This window comes from Athene noctua, chromosome 1, assembly GCF_965140245.1.
Source record: "Athene noctua chromosome 1, bAthNoc1.hap1.1, whole genome shotgun sequence".
NCBI classification, from domain to species: Eukaryota; Metazoa; Chordata; class Aves; order Strigiformes; family Strigidae; genus Athene; species Athene noctua.
This window is the reverse complement of record NC_134037.1, coordinates 213,017,928-213,043,920: the sequence shown is the minus strand read 5'-3', so window position 1 is coordinate 213,043,920 and position 25,993 is coordinate 213,017,928.

Sequence of the window (25,993 nt, the reverse complement as noted above, 5' to 3'; positions counted from 1 at the left end):
AGAAATTTTCACAGTTCGATATTTTATCTTTATATATTATTCTTTTATTAGCTTGCTTTACTGTCAAGGACAAGTCTAACAGGAAACAGTATTATAAAAAAATATAAAAGAGGAAAATCAGAAGTGCAAGCATAACTTCTGTTAGTGGAAGGTAAAGGCAGTTGAATGTCACTTTGCTGCTCTTTACAGAGAAGGGAACTCTAGTTTCACTGCAGCTGAAAAGAGCTATATTTCAGACATTTTTAAAAAAAAAAAAAAGTAAAAAAAAATTTTCTACAGGCTTCTGACAGTTCCAGGACAAAGCCACATGAGGAAGAAGGCCAAATTTCCCTATGTTGAGGACCATTTTCACATATATAGCCAACAATGTCTTGCTCTAAATTTCATGTTTTGTTTTATGGTTAGGCAACTTTTAATTCAAACAACTCCTTATGACATCCTCAGTTTTATCAGTTTCATTAAAAGTTCATAAATTTCACATATGTAACCCTATTTGGAAATATTCATTTATATTTTGAAAGTTAATATAAAACTGAAAACAAACATTTTAACTTTTTTTTTTTTTTTTTTTTTTTGTCCTTTACTACTTAATATCCTAGATATTTTCTATTCAAAATTATCAAATCTAAGTATTTTGGAGAAAGAGAAAAAAACCCACAGAAATATATTAACTCATCTACATACTTCTTGAAAGAAAGTTTTTACTTGCTTATTCTTTATTCAGTGTTTAGTATCTATCTGCAAAGAAAGCTTTATTGATATCTATAAACTGTTTTGAAGGGTTGTCATTGGTCTGTGCAATTCCTTTGCTCAAGATATTGAGAGCAAGAACTTAAGTGCATTTTTAAAATTGTTAATATCTTGCAAATCTATTCTGATATGGAAAGAGCAGATATATATACTCCTTGCAAAAACTAGATATCAGATCAATGTGCAGTACTTTAGAACAGAAATACCGACTCTATTTCATCCTCTTTATTTTTATCTTTAAATTTGATGCATCAGTAAATATACTACAAGAATCCCAAAATATGTAATATAGAGAGTAAAAGCCTGACCTCCAGTGAATTCAAAGGGAATTTTACTGTTGATCTTAGTGTGGTCTCAAATTCATAATCCCAAAGGGTTTTCAATATACAAAACTGATAAACCTGAAAATTTAAGGATAAAAAACACTCCTTATGATGGTCTCATCGCTGGGACTTGATACGCTATTCACTCTATGCACTGTGGAGCCAAAACTGCAAACTGATCACTCTCTCAATTTCTTGCAAGTTCTTATGTGTAAATGAGCTGATTCACAATGAGCTAGATACATACTAAATGTATGCCAATTTTTAAGTTTATTATGTTTTTTCTTTTCTTCACCACTTTTTAGAGAAAAAAAAAAACCACACACATAAGAAAGTGTAGTAAGATAAACATTGCTGAAATCTTTTTTTTTACATTTTATGATGCTATGATATAGGTTATGAGACAATCATCCTGACCAAGATACTTATTGACAGTGGGTAAAAGGGCACACATAATGTTACTGTGAGAAAAGAGGAACACAAATTGGCTGTCCTAAAAGGGCAAATAAGTGGGACTGCACATAGAGCCAAAGCAAACACATATTTGAAGAATTCATCCCACAGGCTGTGAGACTAAGAATGTCTGAGTAAATACAAGGACGTTACCATGTGATCTGCCAGTGTTCCTCTGAGGGACTGCTTTGGTAATGCCACATAAAACATACAAAACAAAAAATATGAAAAATAATCTTGCATTACTCTACCATGTTATTTTATGTTGAGTGCCTCATAAAAGACTTCATATTCTTCGAGTCGAAAGATGTACACCCTGTGCTTTCTTTATATGATCTGATTCCTGTACATGAAGCAGTCCACATTGAAATAATTCTAGTCTGCTGTAGCTAGAGTGTGTTAGGTGTTTGATTTCAAGCTAACACTTATACTTCAGTACCTAACATGGACACACTTTAATTAATGAGGATAGAATTCATCCCTTCAGAAAAAAGGTAAGTCTTAGGGCCTCTGTGTTTCAGAAATCCTAACAATGTTTTTGAAAGTCTGTCTGTGTACTGCATTGGATATTGCGGAAAAGACATGTAAACCCATTTGCTACATGTAAAATTTAGTAAGAACATTAGAGTCTTGTGGAGATTTTGGGGTGTGACACAAATTTAAAAACTGCAAATATGACTCTAACTCACAAATCGTATCTGTATGCAGTCCCATGCAGTAAACATGAATAATCTCTTGGCATCGCCTTGTAAAAATATTTTATCATATGCAGAAAAGTCAGAACATGTTTCAAAGTTTTCTCAAGATTATGCTCAAGAAAGCACAATACAAGTGCATTCGTTGAACGTAACGACTTCCAGTTGAAAAAAGTTCAAGCAGAGGAAAATGTAGCTTACTTTAGTCTATTTACCAGTATAATTTTATTTCTTGATAATAGTGAAGACAAAATGCCAGATGTGGTGCTGAGACCAAAAATGCTGAAAAAGCTTTCCATTGCACAGAAATAATACACTGTGTCTTTTAGCAAATGGCTATATATACTGGGGATATCAGCGAAAGGCTGACTAAGCCAATTACAATGGAAAGAAAGAACCAGTCATCTAAGATTTAATTAGGCAGTGGTATATAAATGTCCATCTTAAAAATACAGAAAATAGACAGATTAGCTAACAATTATAAAATTTAGAAATGGAGCTGTTAACAATCGGAGGTTTGTCCAGAAACCCCCAAACCATTTAAGCATGTGTTAAACTACAGTATCAATTAGAAGATTCATCTCCCAGCACTTTAGCTGATGAGCTTCACATAAGATTGAATAACAGATACTGCAGCTGCAAATAGAGGGGTTTTGTGCAATGATTCACTTTTAAAGTTGCATCAAATTTCCATTACCACAGTACTGTACATTGATTAGAAGAAAGGTGTACTTCCAGTACATAAAATCTAGCTTCTTCTGATGTTTTGAATATTGTGAAAGCATACCCAGGAGGTAAAATCTAACTCCTAATATATTCTGAATACTGTAAAATCATATATGATGTTTTGCTATATTTCTTACAAAATAAAATTGAGAGGGGAAAAAAAAAGGATAATATTTCTTCCATTTTGCCCTGTAGATGTAACTTACAGACACACAACTGGAATACAATTAAATATTTTGTTTAGGTATTTACTATAACTGTAGTCAAAGCATTCTTTTGTGTAACATAATAATTTCATCCTTTTACCTGCTATGCTTTTATACTAATTTTTAAACAAATTTTATAGAAACTATACAATAAATTTTTAGGCTAAAAAGGACTTTTTTTCTGAGCTGGAATTGGTTTTCCCCTGTAGCAGCCCTCACGGTGCTGTGTTTTATGCTGGGAGCTGGCAGGGTGTTGGTAGCACCCTGGTGTTGTGGCTACTGCTGAGCAGTGCTTACACAGCACCAAGGCTCTTTCCGACATTTCCCCCCTCAGTGGGACGGGGTGGGCGAGATCTTGGTAGGGAACACAGCCAGGACAGCTGACCCGAACTGACCAGAGGGATATTCCAGACCATGTGACGTCTGCTCAGGATAAAGCTGGGAGAAAGGAGGAAGGGGGTGGGGTCACCCTTGGTCCTCCGAGGCAACTACTCCGCGTATGGGAGCCCTGATCCTGAGAAGGCCCCACATCGCCTCTTCAGGGGAAGGAGAGAATAGATCTGTTGGCTTTTTTTTGCTTCCATGCACTGACTTTTGCTTTGCTTTGCTTACATTAAAACTGCTTTTTTTTAAAACCCACAAGGGTTGTTTTTTTCCTATCTTACTTTCTTTCCCCTTTTTGCCCTTTTGAGAAAAATGAGGAAGTAGGGGAAGTGATAGAGTGACTTGGTGGGTACCTGGCATTTAGCTAAGTTAAAACCACCACAGTAATTTAAGTCACTGTGGACTTTCTGAAGAGCAAGATACATAGAAATATATATATATATATATTTTCCACTTAATATCGCCATTTTAGATACTTTCTAAAAGCAGTGATCATAAATAAATTATATTAGCTAAGTATTAGGATTTATCCTGTCCTAATTTACATCTAGATCTGAAACATCTAGGAAACAAAATGTCCATGCTTCCTACAGTGAAAATGGAGATACGTAGCTGCTTTTACAGGCATTCACAGAGATCTTGTTCATATTGCATCACTAAGGAGTTTTCATTCTTACAATCTGAAAAGATGAGATTGAATGGAATAACAGGCACCTTCCATAAGAAAAACAGATCTTTTATTGATAATGATTGATTCACTACAGATATGTATACATTAGCAGCTAGTGTAAGCTGATAAAATTGGACTGGCAGAACGGAAGAATTGCTAGTGACAAGCACATTGCTAGTGTTTCAGAATGTGGGGGGTATTACTTTGAACTAGTTCCACTGAGGTTCAAAGGATTGACTATTAGCAGCTGGGACACAAAAGATGCCCTTCTGTCTTTCACTTTCCAGTGAGCTTTGCTGAAAAGGAATCCAGTGACTGAATCCTGAGATTCTACTATGAAGTCACCATTACTGTTTCTGTGCAAATCAGCAGTGCCTTTCTGAAGCAAATCAACTAATTACTTCAACTTCCTGAGCTTTGGTTTGCATCACAGAAAGTTTTAGCTATAACAGCCAACAGTCATTGAGAACATGGGTCCAGACTCGTGACAGAATGAAGTAAAAAACACCCATTAAATATAGATAGTATGGATGCTGGGTTCTCAGCAATAGCTACTTTACAAATCTGCATCCATTGACTTCCACTATTTGTTATGTAAACATAGGAAAAGTGAACCAAAGGGTAAGTCAAGGTAATGGAGACATTCACTTTAAAAGTATAACCTTGATGCGGACTAAATGCTTATGTAGTCTCACTCTATGCTCCTGGAGGAAAATTATGAGCCTGGTTAGACAGAGTTCTAGTTCCTAGTAAAATACCTTGAATCTTTGAATTCTAACAGTTCTGAAAGGAATTCTGTTCCCAGGATGTTAAATACAATAACACTGCTCGGTTACTGGAAGCAATTAACTTTGAAAAGTCTTAACATGTTTATCATTGCATTCATCAGTTCAGTGGTATGGAGATTTTCTTTAGAAACTTAACATATTGCTTATGATTTTTGGTAAAATATCTTAATATCAGTATGTAGGTTCTGCAAAAACTGGGATTAACCATTGCTATCAGTTTTAATGTTAAATTGTTAGGGGGTTGATACAACTGGGAGGTTAAATTACTGAGGTAAAATTCATATCACTTTCATCTATTAAAGTTATGAGGTGAGTCACAAACTACATTCTTCAGCAGTATTTGTTCCATTAAATTTTCAACTTTTTTTTTTTTTTTTTTAATTAACTATCTCTGTCACTGATAGAAATTTTGGTACCTCTGACAATCATAAAAATTGTAACATTTTTCCACCATCCTGTAATATTTTCAAACATGCTTGCCTTAATTTACAGGGTGTTGCTTTTGTTGTAAAGTAATCTCATATTTTAAAAGATAGGTGGGTTTAAGTATGAGCTTGTGGTCAGGTTAAGCTACGAGATAATTTTGTATGTGGCACACTTGAATGAACATTACTGTGATGTTTGGAATAGCTACTAGCTTATGTCATTGTTATTTTCCAAGACTTCTCTAAAAGTGAATCCTTAAAAGGACTTTCCCAGACAAAGTATTTGATACATACTGTCCAGTATTTTCTTCTGACAATATTCTATATAATTTTTTGAAAGGTATCTAATTTCATTTCAGTGAAGTATAAATATCCAGATTCAGAATGTAAATTACATATCTGTATTTCACTCAGCACAATGTTAGAATACTGATGTAAAGACCCTACCTAGTGATCTGACTTAGATGTCGAAGAGTTTGTTTCCTTTCCTTCCTCCAGGAAAGGTACATAGGTACCAAAAACTTCCCAGAATCACAAAATCATTGAGTCTGAAAGTGACCTCTTTGAGACTACATAGTCCAGCTGCCCCCACTTAAGCAGTGGCAGCTAGAGAAGGTCACCTGAGACCATATTCAGTTGGGTTTAAGTTTCTCTCTGGATAAACTGTTTCAGTGTTCAGTCACTCTCACAGTTAAATGAAAAAACAAACAAACAGATTTATTTTATTCAGATTAAATTTCATGGTTTTTCTAATTTGTACTAATTGCCTCCTGTCTTGTCTGTGGGCACTACTGAGAAGAGTCTGACTCACTCTTCCCTGTTCCTTCCCATCAGGTATTTAAACATATTGATAAGCTCTTAATCAAGCTTTACTTTCCACAGGCTTGACAGTATCAGCTCCCTCAAACCCTCCTCATACGAAAGATGCACTAGTCCTTTAATCATCTTTGTGACCACATGGCCCCATGATGGACTTGCTCCAGTAATCCATATCTATCTTGTATTGGGGAGCTCAAACTTAAACACAGTACTTCTGGTGAGGATCACCAATGCCAGTCAGAGTGGAAAGATCACCTCCCTCAACTCAGGGGTGATGGTCTTCCTAATGCAGCTCCAGAAGCTATTGGCTTTGTCTACAAGGGCACATTGCTGGCTCATGTTCAGCTTGTTGTCCACCAGGACTACCAGGTTCTTTTATGTCAAGCTGTTTTCCATCCAGTCTGCCCCAGAGTGTTTTGGTGCATAGGGTTACTCCTACCCAGGGAACAGACTTTGCATTTCCCCTTCAGGAATTTCCTGATGTTTCTGTTGACCCTTTTCTTCAAGCCTGTCAAGGTCCTTCAGAAGCATCTGGTCTGTCAGACAATCCTTCCAGTTTTGCATCATCTGAATACTTGCTGACCTATCGTCCAGATCATTAAGCAAGATGTTGAACAACTGACCCCATTATTGGCCCCTGGCATATACCACTAGTGACTTGTCTCTTACTAGACTTTTTGTCACTGATCAAAACCCTCTGGGCCCAGCCATTCAGCCATTGTTCAAGACAACTTACTGTTCACTTATCTAACTTGTACTTTTTAATCTCATCCATGATGGTGTTATGGGAGACAGTGTCAAAAGCCTTTCTACCATCAAGGTAAACAACATCCACTGCTATACATACTGTCATCCACAAAGCTAGTCACCTTATAGTAGAAGGCTAACAGTTAGGTCAAGCATGACTCCCCTTTCATAAATTCATGCTGATTACAGCCAGTCACCTTCCTGTTATTCATGTGTTTGGGAATGCTTTCCAGGAGATTTTCACCTTTTCAGGAAATGGCTAACTGTCCTGTAGTTCTCTGGATGTTCCTTCTTAGCCCTCTCAATGACAGGAGCGATATATACTCCCATCCAGTCTTCAGGAACCTCTCCACACCACCCTGTGATCTTTCAAAGACAAATGAGAGTGGCATCATTAAGACATCAGCTAGATCCATCAGCACTCATGGGTGCAGCCCATCAGACCCCATGGACTTATGTACAACCAGTTTATTCAAGTGTTTCATAACCTAGTCCTCCTTAGGCAAGTTTTCCTTGTCCAGACTTCCCTCCCTAGTCTCAGGGACCTGGAATTCCTGAAGACCTATTTTTCAAATAAAGACTGAAACAAATAAGTCACTGAGTACCTCTCTGCCTTTTCCATGCCATTTGTCACCAGGTCCCTTGCTCCATTTTCCCTAGTCTTCCTTCTGCTTTTTACTAACTTGTAGAATCCTTTCTTGTTGCCCTTCTCATTTTCTGCCAGATTCAGCTCCAGGTTGTCTTTTGCTTTCCTAAACTGAAGGGTCAGTCTAGTAAACTGCATTATTTTTTTATCAACAAAACTCTTCATAAATTTATCAAACTCTCTCTAGTTAGACTTCTTATCTTCAGTAGGGTTATTGTAGAATAACATTAATGTATTCCTCTCTTATGGCTGGGGACTCTTTCAGTTATATCCATACGTGTATCTGAGGGCAGATTAAATCTTTTTTTAACTAGCAGTTTCTGTAAGAACTGCTGCTCTAACTTTCACCCACTGATGTATCTCTGGATAGTAATCACAAGTCTCCTCCTTTGTTCTTCTGAGATAAATAGGCTCAGAGTTTTAGTCTTTTCCAATAAGATGGGGTATCTATTTTACATATTACTTTAAAGTATTTCATCCATTATCCAACTTCAATTACTTTTTCACTGAAAGGAGTGATAAGGACATATGTGATTTTTTGCATAAAATGTCACTAATTGCTTTTTCAAGAATATTGATGCTTCTCTGTCTCCAGTAAAAATGGTCTGTATTTTCTATAATCACACTGAGAGGTCACCCACACATACACTTCCATGACATTCCATTGGTTAATATTCTACATCTAGAACTTTTATGCTGAAATAAATAATAAAGATAGCTAATGTAATCTTTTGTAACACTGAGACTCACAATTACTAGAAATACTTGTCGTCCTCTTTCAACAATTACTTTTTGTCTTCAAACATCAGGGGTTTTTTGTGGGTTTTCTTGTTTGTTTTTTTCTATAAATAGATCTTTAATTTTGTTACATTTTCTATTTACTTGTTAATTTTCAGTTGATCTTTCTTTTGTCATTCGTTTTAAAATTTTGTATTATACTGAGATAAAATTAAGCTAGAAAATCTGTGATTGTCTTTTTTATATAATATGCATTTATGTGTTCTGCTTGCTATTCTTCTTCAGTCATACACTGTGTGCAGATAACATAAATTCAGCCTATTTGACAACAGTGTTGGCACAACTTTAGTTAGACCTATGGGAAAAGGGAATATCTTACTCATAAGGAAGTACCCTGAACATAAACAACATGCTAAACATTGATTGTGAAAGATGCAAACATGTCAATCACTGTTAAAATTGTGAATGTGTCCAGAGTCTTCCAGAGAAGCAGACCATGAGCACCAGTGACAGCTAGTTGTTAGGCAATGAATGAACAGAAACTCAAGAAACATGGGTCCTCTGCGCAGTCCTGTAAGCAATGTCTCCCAAGGTCACTCAGGCAGAGAACTCCAGGGAGTCCAGGTCCTGGCCCAGGACTACACACATCATGGATGGAGCCTCTACCATGACCTGTCTAAATTCTGGACCATATTTTTCTCAACTGTCAAACAAAAAAATCACGTAATTCATAAAACTGCAGAAATCTGTGACATATGTGTTACTATCCAAGTCCATTTAGTCTCTGCACTGTAATTTGGTCTTAACTGTGACAACACGTCGCTTCCAAATTCATGTTTTGTTAAATTTCCTTGTCACCTAATGTCATTCATTAACACTGCTGTTTTTTGTTTTTTGTTTTTTTTTTTTTTTGGGGGGGGATTTTAATCTGTTTAATTGATTTTGAGTTTTGTTTTGGTTTTGTTTTTTAATCTGACATAATGTAATTTCCTGTCTGGATCAAAGAAAGTTCTTCTAGCAATTGTACTGTGAAAATAAGATTTTCCTTTGAAACTTCAACTATGTAGTCCTCCTTTTTTCTAAGTTTTCTTATCGAAAAAAAAAGTGTTGAAATTACTTTGAATAATAGCAAAGAAATGAAATTACAGTCATCTTTAATCTCTCCTTTACTTGATCTCTTAATTTTTCTCCAGCATGCCATCTCATTTCCACAGTATGATATTGTGTGCCTAATTTAAAATACCCATCTAGAGTTTCTCTGTGATAAGTAAGAGGAGATAGCTGTAACTAGCTTTATTCAGGACATAATTTATTTTATTATCAATTAAAAAATAATTACAGTGCATTTACTCCACCTCAGTGATTCCTTCCCATGGATACCACAGCCCAGAGACAGTGTCTGCATGCAAGCAAATATTAAGGGTCATACTAGGGTGTGGGAACTCATAACTGTCCTGGTTCAGCTAGGATAGGGTTAAGTTTCCCCAGCAGAGAGAGAGGGGGAAGGGATCTCCAGCCGGGTTATTCATACCATGCTGATGTCAGGTCCAGGGGCGGGAACTTTTCCCTTGGTGGCTTTTTGGTGGCGGGAAGCACACGTCGGGTTTGTTCCCTGACCATTTGCGGTATTTCTTTGTATATCGTTTGTCTTGCTTACTGTTATTGTTGCTATCATTGCTACTGTTGTTCAGATTGTTTATCACACTGTTGTATTAAATTTCTTCTTATTTTAACCCGGGGTTTGTGCCTCACTTCCAGCCTGACTGGCTGAGGGTGGGGGAGGGGCAACAGCAACATGCTCTCTGGTCCTGGCAGGGCCTAAACCAACACAATAACCCCTCTCAGCTGTCTGTTAAATACTAAAGTAGAGGGCAGTTATTCTGTTCAAAAACAGGTGGGTTAAACTTCTTCCTGTGGCTGCCTATCTCACAAAGTGACTGCAAGAGCAACCTAGATCTCCAATTATTTTCATTAAATATATTTTAGACAGTTAAAATTTACTAAATTTGATCTAAATCTTGCTATCCACTATTTGAAGGATTCTATATCAAACATTCCTTAAGTTCTTTCCACTAGTAAAAATTCACAGCAATATTATCCTCAATTTTTCTGCTTTTTCTTGTTATTTTGTCCTGCACACTTCTCTCAGGGGTAAAATGATTTCACTGAAGATCCTCAGAATTCTTCAGTTTTGTAGTCTTGACCAGTTGGGCAGAGTTCTCATTTTGTGACATTAGCACAAATCACTAGACAAAATAGCCCTGTTGAAATTCAAAAGCTAAATCCTATAAACTTGCAACAGCTGAAATAATGAAGTAGTGTCACCTGCTCCTGGTTCAAAGTTTGAAAGAGCTCAGGGAATCTATCTTTCTACACCAGCAAGGATTCCCAGTACCCAGTCAATCTACCCAATGCTTAAAAAAGGAAAAAAAAAAAAAAAAAAAAAAATTACTTCAGCACTAAAACCATTATATTATTCCAGTATTATTCAATTTGTCAGCATAACAATGGTGATGGAAGTGATTATTCCCCTAACACGTAATGCAGTCACTATTGAAAAATGTATAAGCTAGCCATCAGGTAAAGGAACATTCTATTTCCCTCCAATATCATATAGTTTAGACACTGGCAGCCATTCAGAATGGCACTCTCCCAATAAAGTACTCAGTTTTCATTTTTCAGAGACTGATGGATTTTCAGAAATCATGGATAGTCTGTCCTGAAGAAAAGATGGAGCTTGACTGTGCTAATTTTGTTTTAGGTGAGATATAAATATGACACAATCAAATAGAAAGATCTTGGGGAAAATTTATTAAAGCTTGTTAAAGTGTGTTAAAAATAGCCTTTCAGCCCTTGAAACACAAACCAGAATGCATACATGTGCCTGAGAGATACAGAAAGCCTCATCATCTAAAAACTTTTTTTCTTCCCTGTTTATTTGTTGGGTTTTTGGTTTGGTTTGGTTTGTTGGGTTTGGTTGTTTTTTTTTGTTTGTTTTTTTTTGGGTTTTTTTTTCTCTTATGCAACTCAAAATATCAAATCCTGTAATGGAGTAGTGAGCAGGGATAAGGAAAATAGGCTTCTGTATCCTAATTATGTAACCTAATGTGGTAGGTTATCCTTGGACAGCTGCCAGACCCCCACCTTAATTTAATTGCTACCCCTCCTCATCAGGATAGGAGGAAAAAATAAGATTAAAGAGCTCATGGTTTGAGATGAATAGAGGGAGATTGCTTACCAATTACTGACACAGGCAAAACAGACTATAATTGGGGAAAATTAATTTAAATTCTTGTCAATTAAAATAAACCAAAACCAAAAATTAAAACAACACTTTCTCCAACTTACACCTCCAGCCTCAACTAGGCTCCTTCTTTTTTCAGTGCTTAATTATCTTCACACAGATTTTGTTTTCATTTTATCCAGTCATGGCCTCCTGTTCCAATTTATGGCCACTGCCTCTTGTTCTCCTAACATGCACTTCAGCAAAGAACCTGGCATTGTCAGTAACCTTCTTTTACATACTCAGAAAGTTCTCTTCAGTTGTCTCAAAGCCCCTTTTCTCCAATTTAAACAAGACTTGTCTCAGCATGTTCTTACAGTACAAGTGCTCCAGCCCCTAACCATCTGGTTGGCTCTCCGATGAACTCATTCCAGGTGATCAACATCCTTCTTACATTGGTAAATCCAAAGCTGGATGTAGTATTCTTGATGCAGCTAATTAGTGACAAATAAGGGGAAATACTCTCTTCCCTTTTTCTACTGTTGCAGCCTGGTATTCTGCTCCCTCGTGACCACCAAGGCACACCACTGACTTCTATTTAACCTACTGCCCACCAGTGTTCCAAGATTCTTCTCAACAGAGCTGCTTCTTAGCCAATAGCCAGTCAAAAGAGGTATTATGCTGAACTTGTACATGACCCAGAAGAAAAGCTAAAATGGAAAATTGTGTAGAAATTGCCCTTTGATAGCTTACTGGATTCCTTACTGATTTTTTATGTAAGACTGTGGGTTGTGTATATATCACATCTCAGTCTGGAAATCCAAAAAAGTAAGGGTAGGGTCTAGTTGCCTCTGCAGAGCTGTCTAAGTGTGATTTGAGACATTCAAGTTCCCAAACTCCAGGAACTCCATATGTTTCAGGGGCTGTGGGTCTTCTTCAGATTCTGTCATATCTTCCAACCCCATGTAGTTATCTCAGATGCTGTATAGCATCTGAAGCAGCACTACACAACCATATTTCAGCAGCTGAACCATGTTTATCTCCCTTTCTAGTCAGTGGAGAGAAAGGGACAATTCTGAGGAAAACTTCCTCCAACTAAATGTGGACATTTACTTTAGGATGATATGCGTTATGTCATATTTCATAGCACAGTTCATCACATCCTAAATGAAGCATCTATGTTTAGATTATAAAGTCTTGTACCTCAGGTGGGTAATTCTCCAAATTTGCAGAATACATATCAGAAAATTCTGTGGAATTAATTTCTCCATTGGACTTATGCCAAGGTTGTAAAGCTCAACACTTAAAGAAAGGGTGATTTAGGAACTGGAACATCATATTAAACCTAATCTGTCAAACCTAATAGGAACCTAAAAGGACAGCTAATATAGATTATGAATACATTAATTCTTCAGAAGTTCTTTCTGTGTTGAGGAGTTTCTTTCACAAAATTTTTCTTTCATTTGATTATTGGCTGGCTGGTTTAATTTTGCTTGGTTAAACCGCAGAATTATTATAGATGAAGGTTAATCCTTAGAAAAATAGTATTAGGTTAACATTGTTAAAGGCAAAAAATGCAAAGATCCAGTAAAGGTCAGATAAAAAATGACAGGTGGAGAAACTTTGGTAACCTAATCAAAGCAAAGGGATCATACAGAATCAACTGGTTTAAGATTAACAAAAGAGTACAAGATTATTGTCCCTGATGAAAGACCGCTTTGATTAGTCAACCAAAAAGATTTTCTCCCCAGAATTCCTTGCAGCCTAGAGGGATTACTTCCTACAGTGACTTCAGACTTTATGGTATACAGGAAGAAAAACATTTGAGAATTGTATACTGGGAAATATTTTAAGGATTTGTGGAAATGTGGAAGACATATGGGATGTTTAAGCCAAAGAATAAAGACAAGGAAATGGACAGACTGAAGTGAATGGACAAGTTTAGGAAAATGGAGGGAGAGTATAAAAGATTCTGGGGCTCACGTGTCCAGGAATCAGCAATGTGGGAGACTAGGGCATCTGGGGACAAGCTACTGGGAAGATCCATGGATGTACTTCATATTGTATGGATATATTCCCCCAGAAGATTCCAACCTTGGTCATCTGGAAAGCAGGAACTGGATCAGGCCAATCATGTTGTTTATTTTTGTTGAGTGCTCTGAATTTATGGGGCTGTTGGTAAGACACTATTCTCTGCCTGCATTAATCTGTGTGGCCAGTCATGTGTGCATATTTTTTGTACATCCATATGTATCTTTTGGGAATGTGTGGTCAGCCTTGCACTTGCTTGAACCTGAGGACATGGGTACAGCAACTTTACATCTGGCAAGGCTACCTGATTCAGAAATCTAACTTGGAGTTTCAGAGGGTCTATTGTGACAGCTGCAGAAGGGTAAAAGGTCTTTCAGGCAGAGAACTTATATACAGATAAGCATTCTTTTAGCAAGCTTAAATGTTCACACTTTTTAGCTTCTGCTACTTTAGAAGTATAGTAAGAGTCAAAAGGTATTTATTCAGTTAATCTCAACTAGAGAACAGTAGCACTTCAGCAATGATCCCTTCTGTTCCTTTTTACTGAAACTATGAATAAAGGACAGGGATATTGTAGCCAGCTGAAGAGATCTTCCTAGCTCCTGGGTCTTTTGACTCATCAAAACCATAGCAGAGACTGAGTTGTTGATAAGCTCTGTAAGAGGGAATTGATTTAGTGCTTAGGGATAGTAATTGAGAACTTAGGTTGACATAATGCTTAGGGATATGGTGTAGCTGAGAACTGTCAATGTTAGGTTAAGGGTTGGACTAGGTGATCTTCAAGGTCTTTTCCAACATAGATGATTCTGTGATTTTGTGATTTAATCGGTCTCACTTAAAATATACATTCCGTGAAGACCTCAGAGAATACATTTTTACTGATTTTCATCAGTCATCTGCACTATCCCCTTCATGAGCACATCTCAGTGGTGGCACATACATTAAGATACATTTAGGATATAAATAACTAACATTTATTCCATTATTGCTTTTTCTCTCTCCTTCCAGACATTCCCCTTTTCCTGTATGCACCAAAACGGAAGAATTTATGTGTTGCCAGATAAGATGCCTTTAATGCATGAAAGGGTTTAAAGAAACTGTCTATGTGTAATAAAGTTTGGCAGTACAGTATAAAACAGTTATGTGCTTAATTTAGTGTATGGTCCAGCTAAATAAAACTTTATTTAATTGTGTACCTGGTAATAAATATCTGTCTTCTATACAAGAATATTTTGATAACAATGCATTCAGGTTCTTTAAAGTTATAGTTACTAAATAGGTTTTCAAAGAATCAGAATCATCTAGGTTAGAAAGGACCTTGAAGATCATCCAGTCCAAACATTAACCTAACATTGACAGTTCCCAACTACACCAGATCCCTCAGCGCTATGTCAACCCGACTCTTAAACACCTCCAGGGATGGGGACTCCACCACCTCCCTGGGCAGCCCATTCCAATGCCTAACAACCCGTTCTCTGAAGAAATTCTTCCTAATATCCAGTCTAAAACTTCCCTGGTGCAACTTGAGGCCATTCCCTCTTCTCCTGTCGCTTATTACTTGGTTAAAGAGGCTCATCCCCAGCTCTCTGCAACCTCCTTTCAGGTAGCTGTAGAGGGCGATGAGGTCTCCCCTCAGCCTCCTCTTCTCCAGACTAAACACCCCCAGTTCCCTCAGCCGCTCCTCGTACGACCTGTGCTCCAGACCCTGCACCAGCTTCGTTGCCCTTCTCTGGACACACTCGAGTCATTCAATGTCCTTTTTGGAGTGAGGGGCCCAAAACTGAACACAGGAATCGAGGGGCGGCCTCACCAGTGCCGAGGACAGGGGTCAGATCCCTTCCCTGTCCCTGCTGGCCACGCTATTGCTGACACAAGCCAGGATGCCATTGGCCTTCTTGGCCCCCTGGGCACACTGTTGGCTCCTGTTCAGCCGGTTGTCAATCAACCCCCCAGGTCCCTCTCTGACTGGCAGCTCTCCAGCCACTCCTCCCCAAGCCTGTAGCACTGCTGGGGGTTGTTGTGGCCCAAGGGCAGCCCCCGGCATTTGGCCTTATGGAAACTCCTCCAGTTGGCCTCAGCCCATGGCTCCAGCCTGTCCAGGTCTCTCTGCAGAGCCTCCCTACCCTCGAGCACATCAACACTCCCACCCAACCTGGTGTCATCTGCAAACTGACTGAGGATGCACTCGATCCCCTCGTCTAGATCATCAATAAAGATGTTAAACAGGAGTGGCCCCAGAACTGAGCCCTGGGGGACACCACTCATGACCGGCCGCCAACTGGATTTAACTTCATTCACCACAACTCTTTGGGCCTGGCCATCCAGACAGTTTTTTACCCAGCAAAACGTGTGCCCATCCAAGCCTTGAGCAGCCAGTTTCACCAGGAGAATGCTGTGGGAAACATTATCAAAGGCCTTACTAAAGTCGAGGTAGACAACATCCACAGCCTTTCCCTCATCCAATAAGCAGGTCACCCTGTCGTAGAAGGAGATCAGGTTTGTCAGACAGGACCTGCCTTTCATAAACCCATGCTGACTGGGCCTGAGCATCTGGTTGTCCCACATGTGTTCTGTGATGGTACTCAGGATGAGCTGCTCCATCAGCTTCCCAGGCACCAAAGTCAAGTTGTCAGACCTGTAATTTCCTGGATCATCCTTCTGACCCTGCTTATAGATTGGCGTCACATTGACCAATTTCCAATCAGTCGGGACCTCCCCGGTCAGCCAGGACTGCTGGTGAATAATGGAAAGCAGCTTGATGAGCACCCCAGCCAGCTCCTTCAGCACCCTCGGGTGTATCCCATCCAGTCCCATAGACTTTTGTGTGTCTGTGTGATCCAGTAGGTCACTGACTGTCTCCTCTTGGATTGAGGGAGGGTCGTTCTCCCAGTCTCTGTCTTCTGGCTGAGGAGGCTGGAGTCTCTCAGTACAACTAGTCTTGTTATTAAAGACTGAGGCAGAGAATGCATTAAACACCTCAGCCTTTTCATTATCACATGTTACCATGTTTCCTCCTGTATCTAAGCAGGGGATGGAGACTCTCCCTGGTCTTTCTTTTGCTACTGACATAGAAACATTTCTTGTTGTCCTTGACTGCTGAAGCCAGATTAATTTCCAGCTGGGCTTTAGACCTCCTGATTTCCACCCTGCATAGCCTCACAGCCTCTTTGTAATCACTGTGAGTGGCTAGCCCCTTCTTCCAAAGGCTGTAAACTCTCCTTTTCTCCCTGAGTTGCAGCCAAAGCTCCCTGTTCAGCCAGCGTGGTTTTCTCTGTCGCTGGCTTCTGTTCGAGCACCTGGGGACAACCTGCTCCTGAGCCATTAACACTTCCTTCTTAAAGAGTGCCCAGCCTTCCTGGACCCCTGTACCCTTCAGGATCATCTCCCAGGGGATCCTTTCAAGCGGATGCCTAAACAAGAGTAAGTCACCAAATTATCAGCTGTTTAAAAGGACAGCATTTCTGAATGTCATATTTGATCTGGGTCTGAGACAAAGCATTTGAAATAAGCAACATCTAGTTGAAATAATGGGGATATTTCAAATAATTTTAAAAGCTAAGGAATAAAAAAATTAAAAACTCTGCCTTATAAGTTGTATATTTTGACACACAAAGTTAAGAAAGATACATCTACTTTTCAGATCCAAGCAAGCCCTTAAATATCTGTTGTCCAAACACAAAAAATAAGGAGAAAATGCATATTTGCATCTTTTTTAAAATGCTTTTAAAACTAGATAATTTGTTCTAACAATGGTTTATCACGTTTTGCACTTTCAGGTAATGTAGCACTTGCTATTCTTCTTACATTGTTTAAGGCCTGCCTGTGAGATGTTGGAGAGCTTTTGCTGTAAGAGAATAATTTTCAGTTTTCTGTGTCCGTCTCAGTTATCACAGTTTCCCTGAGTGTTGTCAATGTTTTCACTGGGAAATTTTATAAAATAGAGCTATATGAAATAGTAAAAAATGAATTGTCATGTTGAACTTTTTGTACAGTTAACCAACAAAACCTAAAGCAGTGACTGCATATGAATTGATAAATTAATACTTTTTTTTTTTTTTTTTCTTAAACTGGATTTTGAGTGTGTGTGTAGTTGCATTTTGAAAATTGACTAGGTATTCACAGAATTAATCTGAATAACTGCTTGTCTCTTGTTTAAGATGGCCATACCATTTTTGTTACAGCACTGACTATTTTAAGATAAGATTTCATAGGATAAGTATGTGCAGAGTGATTTGCCCCAGATCATTTACATTACTTTAATTTTTTTTCCTAATTTTTTTCTGTTGTCAGAATTACTATCAGCAATCATGGTCATTGTTGTAGCCATACCAGTCTAAACACAGAGATGAATTCTATCTCAGTGCACACTTACTAATGTGTTTTGGCCAGATATGGATCTTCACAAACTTTCTGGTTAATTGTTGCATCCTCTGACATTCTAGTTGAGAAAGAGAACAATGTCATCAATAAAATACAACTAAGCATGTGATTGTTCAGTTACCTCTAAGAAACTCACACTGTGTATCTTAGTTCTAATCATGTACAATCCAGTATCTAATGTTCCATTTTTGAAGAAGGTCATAAAGGAAAAAAAAATAAAAGGCAACCTTCAAGCTCTTCTAATTGAAAAGAAATTGTGTACCCTATAAGAAATTAAAACTAGTGTGGTTGTCTATTTGAAATAGTATTAGCATGCTGCAGGATGACTGATTATGTCAACAAATTTAGGAAAAGTATTCATTCTCAGCATCCTGAATATCTCAAAAAAAATAAACATTATAAGTCATAAATTAACATACTCTCACATGAGTGACACACCAATAAAACAGGGGAATGAATGTTACCACTTTTAAGAGAAACATAAATTCTAATGGAAAGCATCCTTCTACTAAAAGACTTTTTAACTGTAGAGTGTTAGATGATCGATTTTAGCTTTCATGTTACTTAATATTTACCTAATTAATTAATTAATGAGGTAACACAGATCTAGGTGCCAGACAACTGCAGAAGTCAGAAAACTGTCTCTTTTTTACAATGTATGAGTATGTTGCTTTAATCAAGTTGTCCTGAACCTTGACAAGAACTTTCCAAAGCTAAAGAAAAGCTAACGAAAAGCTAACTGATCTTATTCTCATCTAACACAGAAAATAGGCTGGTAAGAAGAGGAAAACATTTAGCAGAGTTGTATACAGTAGGTCAGTCTTTTTTACTTTTTACTTGCAAGAGATAATCCCATTCTGTTCCCTCTTTGGTTATAGTTATACCTTTGCCACTGTTCAGATGGAACATAACAAGTTCTGATACACCCAACTAGAAGCATTCATGCTCAAGAAGTTCTCATTTGTACTCTTAAGTATTGTCTGGCTAGAAAATGATTAAAGGAGAAGTAAGTATTCCAGAAGATAATATGATTGAAGAAATGAAGAAAAGTTTAACTTCTACTAGGAACAAATAGGAAGTATCAGTTACTGTTTTTCCCCTAACTAGAGAACAGAGTATGCCAGAAGAGGACAAGTTCTGAAATCAATTCAAGTTAAACTTTGTTTCTGTTTTAATTGCACAAACAAACAAACAAACAAAATATTTGTAACAGAAAATAAGTCAGCAAGACAGTTTATATAAGGAAGTGTGAATATGCAAGTCAACGTTATAAACTAGCAATTTCTTTGACATGAGATTCAGTAAATGTGATATAACTATGATGTACATGTTTTTGAAACTATAGGAGCTAGTAGATTATAGTATTCCTACTTTATTAAGGCTCCTATATATAATATATTGTTAAATAATAATATGAATATTATTTAATGTAAGAAAAGGTTAGTACTTCTTGGGGTCCTATACCCAAAGGTAACACATCTGGTCTTCTGTTCCTCTTGTTTCTGACATACTTGGGTTGTAAGATCTTAGATCCATCTGAGAAATGCTCAGAAGTTTTTGTTTCTTTGAACTTTCTTATAACTACTGTTTATTTTTGTGCTTTTAGTAACATTATTAAGGTATAATTTGTTTGGTTTATTTATATATACTACAATATTTTTTAGTAAGTACCTACAAATGCCAAGGGTGATGAAAGTCACAGCCAAGGTACTAAAGAAATAAATAATTGGAACCTGACCAAGTAGGTGTATATGGGGATAATATCATACTTATTCCCTGCTGTCTAAATATGGTAGAGATATTAATTTCAAGATCTTTGTTTTCATCTTTGAGAAGCTCAGTAGTATAGTCTTTAATTCTTATGACTGACTAAAGTTGCAAGGATGAAGGAAACTAGGAGTATGGGGGTTTGTTTTGTTGTTTTTATTTGGTTTTGTCATTCTTTCCTTGACTTAAAACATCATTATATGAAAACAGATAATATCATCCATGTATACAATGTTTTCTTGGATTTTACTCTGATTGACTAACTAGCATGAAGACTCTAAGTGAATGAAGATCATCATAACACTTAACCTTTCTACCTCAGATTGATCTTGTCTCTTGTAACATAAACATTTTTTTTTTTAAAATCCAGTGCATTACACCGTATATATTTTGTCACTAAGGAGAGAATGAGACTGCACATACACAGAATCAGTGTAATTCTCTACTACAGTAGCAGAGAAAGGGAAAGCAAATAAGAATAAGGGAAAACAGAAAGGAAAGAAAAGGACTACGTAGAAGAGAAAGTTATTCTGACTTCTACACTGAAAATTCTCTTTTCTAATCATCGATATCAAGAGTAATACAAAGAATATGTTCTGTCACAGGAATACCCCTCTGGATTTTTTTACCAACTGGGTTTTATAATTATATCTAGATTCTTAAGTTTCTTCATTTTCATATTTTCACACACACATCATTACTCACCTCAGAAATGTATGTTCATATATACTAGAAAATTTATGTTACAGTATTATCTGGTTCTGTAAAAGTGGCGTTTTACAGTGATTGTGCCTTAAATTGAGGTAACGTGTTTGAAATTAAGGAAACACACACATATTAATTGAGCAGTTTTTTGAATTCTTAGATAAGATGTAATGGTAGAATGAGCAAGTAATATTTTCCAGAAGAAAACCAATAAAATGGAATTGATGCAATTTTACTATATTATGGTAGTGGAACAGCATATCAAGTTTCAGAAAAAGTACTGCTTTCTACAACTTTTATTATTGTGTACCAGTACTAGATTTTTATGAGGCAAGGGAAACTGTTCTCTATGTAACTGCAGGACTTTTACTTAGGCTGGATGAGTAAGACATTTAAAGAGGTTCCATGAACATACTCTCATGAAATGTAACTATATGAATTCCAGTTCATCTGTTTGCTAGGTAAGTTACAGAAATATTTTCTGTGAACATTTTTACTGCTTTATGGGAGGCAATCTCTCTTAGAGATTGGACTCACCTTAAATGTCATGACCAAACCAGATGTTTTATTCCAGCTAGAAGTCAGAATAACACCAGGGTCAAAACTGTTTTATTCACAGATAGCCAAACACATGTTTAGGAGTGTAAAAAATGTTTCCACCACATTTATTCTCCAGATTTAAATAGTTACAAAACTCCTAAAGAGAATTTTTATTTATATTAAAACTGTATACAAGATGCAAATATCATTATGGGGTCATCCCAGTGAGTATCCATAACTGACACATACATAACTGACAATAATAGATAAGAGCCAGCCAGTTTGTGTGTGAATGTCAATGACATCAAAAGCTAATATAGAAGCATTGGGGAAGCTTTGGGTACAGAATAACAGTTTTGTTGTCTGTTTACACAAAGAATTATGACATGAGGATTATCTGTATTTTAACTCTCTCAAATACACTTTCATAGTTCATGATTTCAAATGGACACAAACTCTTTAGTTCAAACCTTTCTTTGGTGAGCATTACAAAAAGTAATTAGAGGAGAAAGGGAGAATTTTATAAAGGAATAAAACCATCTTTTTCTTCACAAAATAAAATCATGTAATTATAGAACCATAGAATCATGGAATGGTTTGGGTTGGAAGGGACCTTTAAAGATCATCTAGGCCAACCCCTCTGCAATGATGTCTTTCACTAGATCAGGATGCTCAAAGCCCCATCCAACCTTACCTTGAACATTTTCAGTGCTGGGGACACAGCTTCTCCGGACAACCTGTTCCAGTGTCTTATCACCTGCACTGTAAAAAGTGTCTTCCTTATGTCTAATCTAAATCCACCCTCTTTCAGTTTAAAACCATTACTTGTTACTACAGGGCCTGGTAAAAAGACTGTCTTTCTTATAAACCCTCTTTAAGTATTGAAAGGCTGCAATAAAGCCTCCCTAGAGCCTTCTCCAGGGTGAAAAATCCCAACTCTCAGCCCTTCTTCAGAGGAGAGGCATTCCATCCCTCTGAGTATTTTCTGTAAACCTCCTCTGGACTCTCGCTAACAGGTGCATGTCTTTCTTGTGCTGAGGCTCGCTGAGCTGGATGTAGTACTCCAGCTGGGGTCTCACAAGAGTAAAGTACATGGAGGAATCACCTCCCTCAACCTGTTGGCCATGGGGTTTTTTTATGCAGCCCAGGATACAATAGACTTTCTAGGTTGCAGGTGCACATTGCTGGCTCATGTCCAGCTTTTCATCCACCAGTACCCCCAAGTGCTTCTCCGTATGGCTGCTCTCAATTCATTCATCCTCCAGTTTGTATTGATACTGGGGATTGCTGTGACACAGGTGGCTTGGCCTTCTTGAACCTCATGAGGTTCACATGAGCCCCCTCCTTTAGTCTGTCAAGGTCACTATGGATAGAGGCATACACATCCAGAACAATAAAAAAAAAAAAAAAAAAAAAAAAAAGGTGTAGCAGGAGTGAGAAATTTTAGGGTTCTTTTTTTTTTTTTATGGGTAGTTTAAGAATTGGTTCTGATTTTAGAGCTGTTTCTTCTGAAACAGACTGAACCAACTACATTTTGCACCATTTTGCTTAACTGAAACAATTTCCTGATGCTTATGCTACTAAAGAGCTTAATAAAACTTCTTTGCAACTTCTACTTTATAAAATAGCGATACTGAAAGACAGTGTTCTGTGGGCAGATCTCTGCTATGTTTTGCATCCTTCTGAAAAAAGGGAAAGAGGGCATTTTCTTTAATTTTGTTTTTCATTCAGCACTTCTTAAGGCTTCCTAGGTTGTAAGAAATGATGAAATTAATTTTAAGCCCTTAGGAAAAACTGTGTTTTCTTCCTTCTTCTTATCTTTCTATTCCATGCTCTCCATCTTCATTTCTTCTCATTCTTCACTCTCCACATCTGAAGTATCTCATTGCCTACACTCTTGAATATGTACTTCTCTAGGCATATCATTTACTTCCAGGGAAGGCAGAATATCATCTTACTCCAGAGGGATTACACCGATCCACATTTTAGCAAACAGGATAAATCATTCAGGGACTTTGCTCTCTTATAGAAAGCTACACCATGCAGAGAATATCCAGAAAACAGTAAGAAAACCCAATAATCTGCAATAGCTTCCCTTTGTTGTAAAGGCATGCATTGATCTGTCACATCATGATTCACCTTTTGATTTTTTCACTCTGTTCTTACAGTTAATGAATTTTTCAAAAACCGCAAGAAGAATTCTGGTTTAGAAGTAGGCTATAGATTCATTACAGATGGAAAAAGAAAAAAAGGATATTAGTTTGCTGTGACAGGAATTGCAATCCTCATTGTCAATCACTTAGTGCCCTATTAAAAAAAAAGAACTGCTGAGATACAAGTGGACAATTTGTCCTTTGGACAGCCTTTGGACAATCACCTCAGACAAATTTCTGAAAATCTCATTTCCTACTGCTGATACATTTATTTACTAAGAAAAAGAAAACCCTGTTACAACTGATTCCTTATCTCTATTCAATTCATACTGTTTCAGAAAAAAAATAATTGTTTCTGTTAACATGGAGACAAAAAAAATATGTAAATTCTTCATAAGACTCAAATTACTGAGTTAATTTTTCAGGAAATACAGGATTTAAAAAGCACTAAGGTCACTGGCAATAATATTTGTACAATTATCATAATCTAATATTGCTTCTAATTCTCAAAAAGATTTCTAAAAAAATAATAGAATAGAATATAATCTTGTTTTCTGTAGAGTCCAAAATCCAGAACTCTGGATTTATTTATAGCTATAATGGTGATACAAGCAGCATTCTTATAACATGTTACATAGCAAAAGTCTAATGCCCTTCGAAGAAGCACCTTCAGCAAAAATAAAAGCCTAGATAACAAATCTAATATATCAGTTTGTTGCTTGTTTTAAATTATTTTGATTTCATGTTTGAATCTGTGTCCTCATTTTAAGTTTTTTCCTGTTTAAAAAATTAAGTGACTGACTGCCAAGACATTATCAGGTCAATACTTTACCCATAGTCAGCTTTATTGTATATGTACAAGGACTAGCCTGAGGATCAGTCATAGCTGTCCAGTTATAATGACAGAGTGGTTAACTCACATTTTGTCTGTCAACAGTGGTTCTGTTCATTCTGCTAAATAGCACAGAGGTAATGGAAAATCTTAATTACTATACCAATTATTTTTCGTATTTTTAAGCTCTAGAAATCTCCCTAGCACGTGTAGTCTGTGTCACTAAGGCTTCCAAGACAATGGTTCAAAGGATAGCCCTAGAGAGGGGCTCTTTCTAACACTGCACCTGGTTTAGCTACTCCATCCCATACAGTGCCCCAGTACTGTTACAACCACCTCCACATATTTGCATGCCACACATCCTAAAGAAATATAAACACACACCACAAAATTCATGCTGCGTGTCATGATTTAGGTCCAGCCTGCAATTAAACACCATGCAGCCACTCACTCCTCTCTCTCAGTGGGTTGGGAGGAGCAAATATAGTAAAAGGCTCATGGGTCGAGACAAGGACAAGGAGAGCTCACTCACCAATTGTATGCATGGGCAAAAATCAGACTCGGGAGGAAAACATCAGTTTAATTTGAACACCATCACCACTAATAATTTACCAATCAAATCAGAGTAGGATAGTGAGAAATAAAACCACATCTTAAAACCATCTTCCCTCCATGCCTCCCATCTTCCTGGGCTCATCTTTGCCCCATATTCTCTACCTCCTCCCCACTAGTAGCGCAGGGGGGCAGGGAATTTATGGCCTAAGAGCAATCTCCAACCCCATTTTATTTAGTACTGTAGACATACTTGGTCAAAAGTAGTTATGAACTAGTAACATTTACTTTATTGTTTATAAAGAAAATATATAGTTTGCTATACAATATAGTTCAGTGCAAGGTACTTTTCATACTGAAACACAGATAATAGTTAAAGAAAAAAAAACACAAACTTTTACACCTCATTGAAATACATAGTTACTTATTAGCCATTTAAGTGCAGGTGGCTCCACTTCCTGTTCTAACAAAAAGACATCTTTCTTAAAGATGAAAACCAACATCTGCTTTAGCTAAGAAAGTGGCTCAACTTTCTCCGAGATAACAAGAGAATAGAGGAAATTTAAGATACATTTTTGTGACCGATTAGAAGAATTCAAAGGGAATATAGGCAGTAAGAAATTAACAAACTCTTCCAGAAATAATGGGAGAAAGGACATGATTTAAGATTTAATTCTACTTGAATGTGCACTCTGAAAAGTGATCCTGAATATGTTCTATGGCATCAGCTCTTCAAGGAAGACTCTCTCCTATGAATGATTTTATTGATAATTATTAACAAATAGTTCAAACTGTGACATTAGATGGAAAACCCAATTGCTACCTTTGACATGTAGATAGAAAACCCAATTGCTACCTCTTTAGGAGGAAAACAGCAAGTAATTAAAACAAGGAAGAGTGAGAGATATCTGATAAGTACTTACTTCCTGTAAATATATTAAGCAGATTTTCTTTCATTGCTGCACCAACTGCCTTTTATAAGTGTTTACATTGGCTTTGACTATTTTGAGTGTTATTAATAAAACATTATATCTACAAATGACCTTAATCTATTCTGAATTTCTTTGCAGTTCAGCAACCACATGACATTCTACTCTTTGTAAGAGTATGCTAAAATTGTAAATCAGTCCTTGGGTCACCTTAATCAGTCAGTACCTTAATTCTGCATCGCATTCTCAATGTTCTAAGGCTAAAACAGTACATTCCCCTGAAGAGTTTGTGTTATACCAGTCAGGCTGACAGAAAAGTCTTCCAGTAACGGCTAGTGACATTGAAGGCTTTCTGGCATGCAGAAGGGTTTTAATATGCACACATACATCCATGCATATACACGAAAATCATAAGGAAACTCCAAAAGTTATTACAATTTCCACACACTTAGGTTAACGTATTGTAACAGGCAGCTGTAACTCCGCATAATACTATTAGTTTGTTTTTGCA